The sequence below is a fragment of the Zonotrichia albicollis genome, chromosome 1 (assembly GCF_047830755.1).
Source record: "Zonotrichia albicollis isolate bZonAlb1 chromosome 1, bZonAlb1.hap1, whole genome shotgun sequence".
NCBI lineage: Eukaryota > Metazoa > Chordata > Aves > Passeriformes > Passerellidae > Zonotrichia > Zonotrichia albicollis.
Window position 1 is genome coordinate 149,405,866 of NC_133819.1, and position 13,014 is coordinate 149,418,879.

The 13,014-nt window shown below is 42.6% G+C and overlaps 1 protein-coding gene across 4 annotated transcripts in view; it reads right to left on the reverse strand.

The window, feature by feature from the left end:
- FAM135B (family with sequence similarity 135 member B) overlaps nt 1-5,125 on the reverse strand; it is a 200,287-nt gene extending 195,162 nt beyond the window's left edge. For 3 of the 4 annotated variants that reach the window (XR_012583565.1, XM_014275756.3, XM_005479620.4), the window contains exon 1: nt 4,823-4,962. The gene's annotated coding sequence lies outside the window, so the exon portion shown is untranslated. Of the gene's footprint in view, nt 1-4,822 lie in introns of all 4 variants that reach the window. The other variant, XM_074557459.1, reaches the window with a different exon arrangement.
- Between the last annotated feature and the right edge of the window lie 7,889 nt (nt 5,126-13,014).

Genomic DNA, 13,014 nt, shown 5'->3' on the forward strand with positions numbered 1-13,014 from the left:
AAGGTGGCATCAGGGTCCTAACAGCACAGGTAGTCCCTACCAAGCCAAGTTACAAAAATAAAGTTCCACTTGTCATTGTGCTGCATTCTGTGAATCCTCAAAAGCCAGTGACCAGGGTCTGAAGTTTACATGCAAAGAAGACAATATCAATTTACTGTCACACCACTGCTATGCATTTTCAGTTCAAATCTGTTGTGTAATATCTGCAGTTTCACCTCTAAATTCCAATAAAAGAGTGAACAAGGTTTTAGCTGTCCATGACAACACCCCATAGCTAAGAACAAATAAAACCAATAAAAATGAATTATGATGACTATAACTGCTAGATACACATGTTATATTTATATACACATACATATATATATATATATACATACGTATATATATATATATATATATATATATATATATATGAATGTATATATACTAGATATACTACTACAAAATAAAGAATTTGATGGGTATATGTACCAGGAAAAGGTCAAACACTGCTTATGTTGTCTTATTCCCATGATCCTAATGATGAGAAAAGACAACAGATAGGAAGAGCATATCAGGATATTGCATTTACCTGCAGTGCCTCATGTGCAGTAAGAGAAGTAAATTTTGTGGGTCCCTCTGTGACCACTGAAAATGATCTTAGTACTGAAACATACCCGGGTCAGAGGTTTGGGGGCTACAAAAAGAAAGAATTCACCAAGGAATGTCTGAACCCAAGTGAGAAAAGAAATGCCTTGAGATTTCTGGCAGATTTGTAGTAGGACTAGAAAGAGCTTTTTCCCTCACCCCCCAAAGGTATTCTCTTTCAATATGGGGCAGCACATGGATGTCAGCAGCATCTGAGTGTACAAAATTAAGAAATTCTTCCTTTTACACTTTGTTTGCATGCTCCATCTGTGGCAGTGGAATGGGGAAGAAATAAAACTGCTGAATAACACAGTCCTTAATATTGCAGGCACTAATAATAGGATTAGAGAGAGAATAAAATCATATCCTCTTGGATTTGGAACATTTGGAGGAAGCCAGCTTCTGAGTCACTCTCCCAATAAGTTGAGCTGAGGCGTGTCACGGTGCTGACCTTCTGAAGGAGGATCAGCCCAGCAGCCACAACTGCCCAGGTGGTTTCACTCCCTCCTGGAGCAGAGTTAGCAGAGGTCATGCTGCATCACAGGCCCTGAGGTTCCTGCAGCATGTCAGGCACTACCAGCATGCCAGGGAGGGAGCTGGGTACAGGGGAGGCCAGAAGAAACACACACAAAGTGAGACACCTGCTCTGTTTGTGCTCGTGGACACAATTCTGTCAGAGCTGCTGGGCAGGGGGAAGCACACACACTCAGATTGTCTCACCAGTGGGGGAAGAAGGTTTCAAACCATGACCAAGGAAAGTGATGGAGCCCAGCAAAGAGACCCAAGGCTTGCACCACCTGAGCCAGTGGACCAGAAAGGAATTAAAACCTTCCTAAGTGCTGATGGGGTGTTTGCTCAGTGGGCACAAAGATTCCCATTGCATCATCATGGGCATCATTTAGACTAAGAGAACTTGCCAAGACCAGTCTGACTCTGCAAGAAGATGAAAACTGGCAATAAAAAAGGTTATTTCTGTATCAAGTACGGATTGGGTACATTATTTTAAGGGAATTAAACAGACAGAGCAGTGTCAAGGTTCTAATGCAAAGATCCCATTGTTCCCCTCCTCACTGGGAAAACTTTTCCATGGTTAAGTGTCTGTCTCATTAAACAGTGAACCTAGCCAATCACAATAGAGTGTAAAGGAAAAAAACCACAATATTGCAAGAGGGAAAATAACAGAGTGTGATTATTGAATAGAATAATAACAGCAGTGCACACATAGGCTCAAAATAAAATGAATAGCATTGTTAAACTAAAGGCAAGATAGAATATTCTTCTTCAAATCATCTTTTATTTCAGGTTACTACAGGGCAGGATCTGGAAAAAAGCATCTTCCTTATTTAAAAAAAAAATAAAAATCAAGCAAAACCAAAACCAATAACAACAACAACAAAAACAATATCAACAAAAAATACCCAAACCTTGGCTGCAGCATTTCCAAAATTCCTGCCTCAACCTGTTGGCAAATGCTGACTTTAGAACAACATACTACTAAGTAAGTCTTCTTTTGTTCTGAGCTCTGAGAGCCACAGTGGGTGACTAATGAAAATTAGCAAGCAAGATTTTAAAAGATGCTTAGTTATATCATGAGATACACATTTTTTCCCCTTGGAACAGTGCTAGTGAACAATAAGTGAGTATTCAGGGAGCAGCTCTTAACAGCTGTGCACAAAACAAAAGAAAGACTGTGTTCCTGTCATTACTAAAGTCATTAAATAAAATATAATAGAAAAAAAATAAGTAAAATGAAAAAATCTCTCCTAAGCTTTCCAGGTTAAGGAATGGAAAGAGCTGCAGGACTGGGGGACACTGAGAATTAAATACTGGATATCTGAGGTGGGGAACATCCTTGCTGTTTCCACTGATATCAGCCTCAGTGCCCTGACTTTCCATGAGCAGCCCTCCATAGAGGATTTCTATGGCCAAGCAGTGCTCATGAAAACATCAATCCTCCCTGCCTCACCCAGTGTCATTTCTAACAGAAGTTTTCAGCCCTGTAGCAATCAGAACTCCATATATGAACTCTGGCTCCTCCATAATCACCTGCCCACCTCCAGCAGCACAGCAGGACTGTGCAGGAATACTTGCAAAGTGTTAATGTGCAATACCCAGAGCCCTCTGACCTTCAATCATCTGCTTGTGCTGATGGGAGGGTCACTGCTCTGTGCCTCACCGAGCTGCCCCTGGATTATGCACTGTACATCTCTGCAACACATGTAAACAGGATTTATTGTGGCTCTGTCACTGGTGTCTGGGTGCCAGACATATGAGCAGGTTTGCACTCTTTTTACATTTTGACAGACACTTTTATTCCTTCTGTGTTTCTACAAAGGACTCTCAAGACCTAAATATTCTCTGAATTTGAAGCAAACACCAAATCTCATGCAGAAATACACCATGTAATGTGCCCAGACTCTTAAGGACTGCAGCCCTACAGTGCTTTATTTTAATTAATGTAAGTATCCAAAATCCTCCTCTTCAGTTAAACTTGGTGTCTGTGAGCACTGTCATTACCACAAATCAAAGAGCCCCTTGTAGAGAAGACCTGTTGTGATGAGGTCAAGTTCTTCAAGAAATTATTTTTCAGATTGAAGCACTGATTCCAAATAGCTGCCTATATTTTCTTTTTCTATCCTTTACCTTATCAATTTCTCTTGGGATGGAAAATAATTCCCAGGTAATTTTTACAGCACTTCCGCATAAGAACTGGACATGAGCTCCTGTCCACCGAGATTCCTTGTTCTGTAGCTTGCAGGAGGAGAATGTTTGTAAACATAGAGAAAAGGTGGGTGCAATTCTGCCTTCTGCTCTGTATCTATAAACTTAAATTATATTCCAGCTCCTGCTGGTTTTAGGAGGATCTACAGACATAGCAAAATGCAGGACTGGGACCAAAAACCACTCTGATTTTCAATTCAGGTTGAACATGAGAGACAGGTGTCTCTTAACCTATGTACAAGGATATGCATATATATATATAAAAATATATATACAAACAAGTATATATATACACGAGTAATTGTGTTGGGTCATGCTCAGACCATCCCCATGTTTGAATTATGAAGCATTTCCAGAATTGCACAGACAAGGATGATTTAGGGAGGACAAGGGACACCAGAGAGGAAGAACAGGGTTTTGGAGAAGGAGACAGAGACAGCAGCAGTGTCAGATCTCTTTCTCCTCACTGCTGACAATAACACACAAACAAAGAAATAAAAATAGTTCTGTGGAAGTGGAAAGAGCTCTCTGCAGTCATTACACAGCAAACACTCACAGCTTAAACACTTGGCTTAAACTTCTCATTGTCCCTCCCTTCGTGCTCCTCAGACATACGCACTCACCCACATCTATTTGCCTGCACAAGGACACTCCACAGCTTTGTATCTCTTCTGTTTATAAAAGGACAAGGCAAGGACTGTCCTCATGTGCTTTTGGATCAGAACTATTCTTCCTACCTTCTGAAATGTACCCACTGCATGCTTTCTCACAACAGATGAAGTGAGCTTCTTTTACAGTGTGGCCATCAGACACACATCTTTGAGATAATTTTATTTTTATTTATTTCTTAGGAGGTTTAAAGGTTTAAGAGCAGTATTTTTGCAATTCTATACATACATATATTCTCAGGTATGACTGCATTGATAATGTAATAATTTAGTCTGGTTTTAAAGCACTTAAGGTGATTCTGACAGTTGTGGACTCCAGTGAGGTTTCTAGTCTTGTCTATTCATATACCTCCCTGCTTTACAGCTCTCTGCTGAATATGATGAGAGAGATTTATTTGTAGAATGGGTAGAGACAGAAGTCCATTGTCGCATAATTTTTTTCCTTTAAGGGTTATTAATTACCACGTCAACCTTTGCTCCGCTGCCGCTGCCCACTTTTATTTTGGAAGCGCAGCCGTTCCCCGCTCTGCTCACATTGGGCTCCCCCACCATCCCCTTTTCCAACAACCTTTGAGAACATTATTTATGATTCCTCCTCTATCTGGGTGGAGGAGAGAGAGAGGGACAGTATGGCAGGGATGGGGAACATGAGCTGGAAAACATGCTTGCCTGGAATTGTCATCACACCGCTGCTGGAAGGAGCGAGCCGGAAAACTCGCAGCCAACACTCGCACGCAAACACACGCCAGGCACAGAGCACATCGATCCCATCCCGGGGAGTTTGTGAGCAGCCCCACAGCTCTTACCTGGCTGGTCTGGGATCCCTCTGCAGTGCAGCTCCCTCGGCTCCCTGTGCCCTATTGCCGTCGGGGAGCAGCGGGGCCGGGGCTGTGACCGGGTGCCGGTGCGGGAAGGGGCTGGCAGCAGCTGGCTGCAGCCTCGGCTGCCGGGCTCTGGCTCCTGCCAGGGCTGCTGCTGCTGCTGCTGCTCCTGATGATGCCGAGGAGGAGGAGAGCCGAGTGAGGAGGAGGAGGATGCTGGCGGTGATGCTGTTGCCATGGTTACCCAACTCGGCGGCGGCACCGCTCAGAGCAACAGCTGCCCCAGCACCCAGATCTGCTCCAACCCATGGCTGCCAAGCAGCCCTCGGTGTGCAGGCACAGGGACGTCACCCCAGAGCCCCTCTCCATAGGGAAGGAGGCAGCCAGGAGGATGGAGGTCACTCCTTGGCACGGTTTTGGGGCTCTGGGAAAGCAGATGGAGTGATGCATCCAAAATGTTTGCATGCTGCACTTGTCAGCAGAGAGCTCGCTGCCCTGCAAAGGTCTAACACCAGCTTCCAGGAGGGAGAAGTTTCTTTTTTTAGGGGGTTCTTGCATTTTTATAAAGAACTGAATAAAACAGCAAAGCTGGGGAAGGGAATGACTTTCAAAGTTGCTGCTGTGATGCAATTTTAAACTTTTTCTTTTTTAAACTAAAGGCCAACCCTTTTCCTTTAAATTTGGACTTAAAAGTTACTGTCTTATGGTGTAAAGGTTTCTTTACATAAAGAAATAGCCCTAGAAGTGAGTTCCTTGTGTGAGAAAGAACTGCCTCTAACCACCAAACAGTGAGGAAAAAACCTTCCAGAAAGGAACCCACTTACACAGCATAGGACACTAATTCTTTCATGCATGAAGCAAACAAGCTGAACTTTGCCTTTGTCTAAAAATCTGAAAGTAAGGAAGGAAAAAGACCTCAGGTGAATGGACTGCCACATGAGCAAAATACTGGGTATTAACTGAGAGAGACATGTGAAGTCAAGGCATTCAGCTGCCATTTATCCATCAAAGAGGCATGTTGTGAGGCTCTCATTTTGCATTGGAACATCACAAGACACAACAAGGTCACAACAATCAAATGTCACATCCATCCCAAAATGTCAGTGCAAAGCTATGTAATGTTCATAAGCCATGACAGTTCTTGCAGGAGCTGGCACTGTTTGCAGGACATTGTGAAACCCTGTCTAGAAAATACTGAAAAAAAAAAAGAAAAATCACTGGTGGAAACTTTCTAAAGGGATTTGCTTCCTGCTGCCAAATCTCTGCTTGCAACCTGAATGCTGCAGTTGATATCAATCTATGAGCTCGAGGCACCAAGAAAATGAACTGGATGGTATTTCCTGTCAAAGTATCAAACCTGGATAAATGGTTATAGAAGATGGGAGTCTACAAAAAAAGATGGACAGGGTGTTTTACAAAAGCAGGTAGTGACAGGACAAGGAGGAATGGCTTCAAACTGAAGAGGGTAGGTTTGGGTTAGATATTAGGGAAAAGTTCTTTGCTGTGAAGGCAGTGAGGCCCTGGAACAGGTTGCCCAGAGAAGCTGTGGATGCTGGAGCCCCAGAAATGTTCAAGGCCAGGCTGAATGGAGCTTGGAGCAGCCTGGTTTAGTGGAAGGTGTCCCTAGCAGGGAGGTTGGAATGAAATGTTCTTTAAGGTCCCTTCAAGCCCAAGCAATTCTATGATTCAATGCTGTGCTGTTGGCAGCATTTCTCAAGATATTCTAGAAGACAGTGTCTCCACACTGTGTTCATTTGCAGAGTCATAATCTGGTTCATATAAAATCATTTTCTATATATCTCTCATGACTGTGGCAGAAACTGGAACTACCTGACTGAGGAGGAAAAAGTGCCAGCCAGCCTACACTGTCAGACCTCCTTGGAGTAACTCCTGATTTCACAGCCTCCAAGTAACTTATAAACCATATCCCTGAAGATTTTTTAATTAATCTTCTTTTAGGCAACAATTTTGATGTCTGCTCAGAGATTATATGGAATAGCTTACTCAAAGGGACTTTCCAGCACTCTAAAAAGAAATAAGAAATATGTTATCTATTTTAATCTTTTAAAATGTTATGCATGTAAAATTAGACAGGACCCTGAAACTCTTCTCAAGAGCTAAAAAATATTCGCTGCCTATGTGGCCCAGGAGATTCCCTGCTGTAATTTTGAATGCAGGGCAAGATGATCTCATTGCAGTAATGATGGTGAGCACATCTAAATCACCCAGTCCATGATTAACCAGCTGACAGCAAAACCCATGGTTATTTTGAATAGATCACTGAGACCACAGACAGATCTTATTTCTGCTAAATCAGGATGTGTACTGAAAAATGTGCCTGCTGAGGTGTGTGTAACCAGTTTGCAAGATTGTATTTTCCAAGTTTGCTTATTGGGGCTTTTTTTTTTTTTGGAAGCTGCATCTCTGATTTCAAGAAGACACATGAGAATAGCAGGAGAGAGCTGTCCTCTACCTTCAGGTCCTTTGGCTCAGCATGGCTCTGTTACACCACTAAGGAATTTCCCGCCTTAATTCTCTTGCTAGGGCTGACCTGCAACACTGAGGAAAAATCCACCTCAAAGGAGATGCAGAGTCCACTAAAACAAATGGCTTTGATACCTTTCTGTCTGTACCCTGCAGAGTGGGCATCTTTACCTGTGTCATGTGAGGACAAAGGTCTAATAAAGCACAGGGGGAAAATATAAAGGAAAAAAAATGTAAAATACTTTCATTTTCCCTCAGTCATGCAAGGAGGTCCTGCATGGTGGGATTGATGACTTGCATTGTTCACTAGGGAGAAAAGTGGAGTTACAGTATGTAAAACATGCTGATTTCATAAGTAGCTATGATTCAATAAAGAAAGGACACATCACAGATGTATTTGACAGAGTTGAGAGGAAAGGCTGTGTTTTTAAGCACAGCATTAATTTTTAAATATAGAACCTACGTCTTGCAGATCTGCTAAGGAATTACAGATCCCTCTGGACATCTCAGATAGTACCAGGCACCTATGTTTAGTCATGTCTGTCGTTAACTTTTTGCTTTAAATACTAAAAACAGGCAAATAAACTCATCCTACCACAGACTTCTAAAGTAAATCAGATAAATTCTCCCTTATGCCTCTTTTTCTCTCCCTGTAGTTAGGAAAACAGGAGGGCTCACTTAACTGTAATTATCTACAACATCCTGAGGCAAAGGTAAATCCCATCCCTAACTCCAGTTCAGAACTATCCCACCAAACCAGTCATCTGAGCCCTAATGCCTGTCAACAAAGTTTTAAATCAAAACATATCTTCTGGAAATGTCTCTGAAATGCCATCTCAGCCCCACAGCAGCCTGAGGTTTCAGCAATGAGGATGCCTCAGTTCCTGTTTAGCTGCTGAATGTCCCCAGACTGGCTGCAATCCCTATGGCACAGACACCCTTGGACATGCTTAGTGTCCTATATCCATCATAGACAGAAAAATTTACATTCTGGATTCTTTTTGTGGAGCCTTTGGGTTATTTAATAATAACCAGAAACAGATATTCCCATTAGGTAGCAGGATAACTAATAGATGTTCACTGGAGCATCCAGTCCATGCTGCAGGGCACACAACTGGGCTGGCAAACATTTCTACAGGTTGTAGATTCTGCTTCAGTCTGTTACTCTACCAGTGCTGGAGGGTAATAGCAATTGTATAAATTCTAAGAGCAGGGTTAAATAAAAAAACTCTTTGACTAACTGAAATAAGCTTAGAACTATAAACTTCTTACTGTCTATTCATGCCTGAGCAATTTGGTGACCTTCTATGACAGGGCTGCAGTGTTGGTGGATGGGCCAGAGTGACTGACATCATCATCCTGGACTTCTGCAGATATTTGACACTGTCCCACACAACATTCTTGTCTCCATATTGCAGAGGCATGGATTTGATGGATGGAGCACTTGGTAAGTAAAGAACTGGCTGGATGATGCCCACAAAGAGCTGTGGCCAACAGCAAATTTTCCACATGGAAACCAAGGATGGGTGGAGCCCTCAGGGGTCACTGCTGGGGCTGATGCTGTTCAACAGCTTTATCAGAGACATGGATGTGGGATGGAGGCGACCTCAGACATTTCACCCATCACACCAAGCTCTGGGGTGCAGCCACAGCCTGGAGGGAAGGGAAGGATCCAGAAGGACATGGACAGGCTGGAGAAATAGGACTGTGCAAACCTCATGAGGTTCAACAAAGCAAAATACAAGGTCCTGCACCTGGGTCATAGCAATCCCAGACACATCCACAGGTTGGGTGAAGTGATTCAGAGCAGCCCTGACGAGGAGAACTTAAGGGTGATGGCTGATGAAAAACCAACAGAATCCTGAGCAGCATCCAAAGGACTGTGGCCATCAGGGCAAAGGAGGAGATTCTGCCCCTCTGCTGTGCTCCTGCGAGATCCCACCTGCAGTGCTGAGCACAGTTCCTGTGCTCCCTGCGTAAGAAGGACATGGAACAGTTGGAGCAAGTTCAGAGGAGGCCACAAAGTTGACAAGAGGACTGGAGCACCTCTCCCATGAAGACAGGCTAAGAAAGTTGGGGCTGTTCAGCCTGAAGAAAAGAAGGTTGTGAGGAGAATCCAAACCAATCTTCCTCTGCATGAAGAGGGCCTACAAGGAGATGAACTCTTTGTCAGGAGCTGTAGTTGCAGGACAATGAGTAATGGGTATAAAGAGAGAAAATCTAGGTTAGAAATTAGTAAGAAATTCTTTGCTGTGAGGGTGGTGAGACCCTGGACCAGGGAGGTTGTGGATGCCCCAGTCCTGGCAGTGTTCAAAGCCAGGCTGGAAAAGACCTTGAGCAACCTGGCCTAGTGGCAGGTGCCCCTGCTTGGTGGGAGTGTTGGGACCAGATAATCTTTAGGATCTTTTTCAACCTGTTAACATTCTATGAATCTGTGACTCCTCTGACACATAAAACCTCACATGGTGAGGCATAAGCTTCTGATTTAAACACACACACAGAGCAAGGGAGTGAGTGTGCCTCGTGTCAAGGAAAGATCACAACCCTCAGCTTCCACCCGGAGCACACAGGTGGCTGTGATGTCATCCTGGCTCTGACAGCTTTCCTGGACCTCTGGGACACAGCTTGTGCAGGAAACCTTTGTGGAAGCTCCTGGTGGGTGTGTACCAGGTCACACCGTGGCTGGGGAGAAGAAGGCAGGGCTAAATGTAGGCTCCAGACAGGAAACACAGCAGCTCTGTAGGTAATGGACAGAGAAAGTTTAGCTTTTCTTTTAGTGAACTGAGAAGCTGAATCTACCTTTTGATTGCAACACCATTTCCAGAGGCTATTTCTCTCTACTTTTTAATTTCAGGAAAGGGTAAGATCCAAAGGGAAATCTGACACAGAAAAACAAGCAGAACTCAGTCTTGAGGCTTTTGATTATTTCTGCATCCTCTGTGTGCTCTAGGAGCATTCAGATGGCAAGACTCAGGAAGCAAATGCACCATATTGTTATAGCAGGATTGGAAATGCTCTAATGTTAATTACACAGTCTCCCACAATCCAGTTTCATGCTATGCAACAGAGAAGCAGTTAAGCAAAGGAAGGAGAAAAACAGAAGAAGGGATCAAAAGATGACTTTCACACAGCTATTTGAGAAAAATATAACTACAAGTTTCAACTAAAATACATCAATATTTATTTTGATGCAGCTGGTGACAGTCAGATCTCCATCACCCATGCCCCATCATTGGAAGCATTCAAAGGCAGATTGAAGGGGCTTTGGGCAACTTGATCCAGTGAAAGTTATTGTTTTCCATGGCAAGAAGTTTGGAACTAGATGATCTCCAAACCATTTTATGATTCTAATAAATATAGCAGATTCTTTGAGAGTTCCACAGTATAAAGGTGTTTTTAAAATCATGTAGGGTTGTTTTTTTTTAAACCGTGCAGCATTTAAAATCATGTGGGATTTTCACATATCATACTGAAGAATTAAAGTCTACAGTACTAGAAAAAGTATAATTTATCATTTTAATAAGTATGTATTTCACACAAAACCCACACAGTATAATACAAAAATGATCACAAAGACTTGGCTTGCTTCAATAGTTGCATCCAAGAAGAGGATTTATACCTCTCCTTGCAAGTCTTTGTACTTATCCTGTCCTCAAGCCACAGAGTCCTCATTCAGCTGCCATCCATTCAATACTCTGTTCATTCTACCACTCAGTTTTAGTCCAGCATCTTGTTACAGACAGCCTGCCAGGTAAACAGCCTTGTTTTAAGTATCATTTTAAAACGTACTTTTACCACCAGTGCTTCCCTTAACTGGAAGGCAGTGAGAAACCCAGGTTACAGTCCTCTCATTCAGGGCTCTGGAAGAGCATACTGGATAGAAAACAGAGAGTAAATAAGCAAAATTCAAATGTTTAACATGATGCAAACATCTGATAGGACTTGAGGAAACTACTGCAGTATTAGAAGTTCAAAACAACAACAACAAAAATAAAACCCAAAAACACAACTAAAAGAAGGATTTTGTGAACAACATTGCCCAGGCCCAGAACATCATTTTGCAGGCAGCCTTAGCAGATGCAGAGCACTGCTCACTACTGCAGTACCTCACAGAATCACAATCAATATTTTTCTAAATGCTCCTATTGAAAAAGGGCTGCCACTGACATCTATTTTGGGCATGGAAAACAAGTCCTGGACTTTTTCAGAGGCACCCAGACAAGCAGCTGAGAGTTTCTGCTGGTCAGTGCTGAACTCCCTGAACATTGGAACAGGATGGCCCGAGAGCTGTTGAGTCTCCATCACTGGAAATATTCAAAACTTGATTATTTTCCTCTGTATCCTGCTCTAGCTGATCCTGCTTTGGGCAGGGCCAGGGATGATGTGACCTCAAGAAGTGATTTCTGACATCAACCATTGTATGAAACCATGAACAAGTCCCATTCCCCACTGTCCCAGCATGAATTCCAGAGATTCCTGATTTCTGCCCCCTTGTTCTACAACTCCTAACCTCTTCCTTGGTTTTATACACAACCTCCTTTTTCTTCCACACACATACATATTGCCATACACCTTCAGTCACACCTTAGACTCCTCCATCCCAGTCAACCTACAGTATCTTAAGCCTAAATTACTTGGTCTCTTCCTAGACCCCTTGTTACCTCCCTCTGCCAATTTTGTGCATCATAAGGGCAACTTCCTCTCCTATTTAGTTTGGGCACTGTGCAAGCTTTCCTCTCACCTTGAGTGGCGCTCTCCCACCTTGTGTCCCACCTGGCCTAACCTGCATCATCACAGAAAAGGAAGGAAAGTTGCAGAGAATTGCTTTGACACAGACTTGAAAACATCCAGTACGTTCACCATGTCAGAGGAACTTGTCTGTTTATATCTAGCTGCTGAAAAGCACACAAAAATTATGTTTATTCAAAGGTTTTTGGGCTGTCTTATTATAGACATTCTGAGACATGGACACAACAGAAAGACAATTTCTTTTCTCCTTGGAGTATCTGCTCCTAAGCACATAAATACAGTCTTCCAAAGAAGAGGAGATGACCCATTTCTAATGCAGGCAAAACTGATTATTTCTCCTAGATACCTCTATGGAAATATCTAAACTATTTTGGCTGCAATTTTCACAAATTAATTCAGTCCAAGGAAGATGTCCCTGCATAAAATGTTTCAGCCCAAGCAATTAAGATACAGCAAAATGATAAGCAATAAAAGCTAGAGTGTTACTATAAGAAATGCTGGACAACCTTAACAACACTCACTGGTATCACTCCCACCTAAAATACATATTAATTCACTAAACAGCCAGATGGGCTTGTTTGTTTAAGACTCTTCCCTAGAGCTTTTCAGATTTTTTTTATATATATATGTCTTTTATAATGCAAAATACCAGCTGGCAGGCAGTACTAGTAGTAGCTAACTGGAGTTTGCATATAAAGATTATTTTAAAATATCTGAACCAAAGATTATTTTTAAATATCTGAACCAAATACTTGTCTAGCACTGCTTACAATAAGCACAATGTTTCAGCCTTGCAGGGAGAGGAGAAACATCCATCCTCATTTGTGTCTAGGTAAACCATGGTGCAGAAAAGCTAAATATGCTTGAGGAAGGGTATATTACAGGTGGGAAAAGGACAGGGGAGAAGCTTCTGACTCCAAAATATTCTTGAATGCAACAAATTA